Raw genomic sequence first — 668 nt, 5'->3', positions numbered from 1 at the left:
TAGTGATAGGAGCAGTCAGGGGAGCAGGGGAGGTGCTGTGGAGCTGACCTCCAACAGGGGCATCACTGCTGCTCCCTGGGACAGGAAGCACCACCTGCAAGGTAGTGGTGACATCTGGCTCTGTTGGTGTGCGCACCCTGCCCCAATCTCACTGCCCCACTGCTGCATTGCCATAAGAACATAAGAACCTAGCTGGATCCGGCCAGTGGCCCATCTAGTCCAGCGTCCTGCTCTCTCTCCGTGGCCAGCCAGGTACCCAGGGAAAGCCCACACCTGAGTGCTATAGCATTCTCTCCCCCCCCCTGCAGTTTCTGGCAACTCCCATTCAGTAGTCTTCCTCCTCTGAAAGTGTCCCAGAAAGTGGCAGCAAGGACACTGCCAGGAATCTGGCTCTGTGGCACTGCCCCTCCCTCCCTGCCGGCTGCTCCTGCACAGTGGCCTATTCAATTTTATTTGAAGGAGCAGCTGATGCAGCCGCAACCCTCCTTGCAGGGTTTTTGAGGCCTCTTGCCCTTCGTGGGCTGCTGCGTTAAGTCTGCCATAGCAAGCAAAAGCAGTCTTTGTGGCACCTCTAACAAATGCCCTTTGGTGTCTGTTCAAGGCGCCACCAGACTCTGCATTATTTTTGCATCAAGCAATGGCAGCAGGACACAGGTAGGTTGCCCGTG

This window comes from Zootoca vivipara, chromosome 1 (assembly GCF_963506605.1).
Source record: "Zootoca vivipara chromosome 1, rZooViv1.1, whole genome shotgun sequence".
In the NCBI taxonomy this organism is placed as follows: domain Eukaryota; kingdom Metazoa; phylum Chordata; class Lepidosauria; order Squamata; family Lacertidae; genus Zootoca; species Zootoca vivipara.
The sequence above is the reverse complement of the archived record's forward strand: the minus strand, read 5'-3'. Positions refer to the sequence as shown.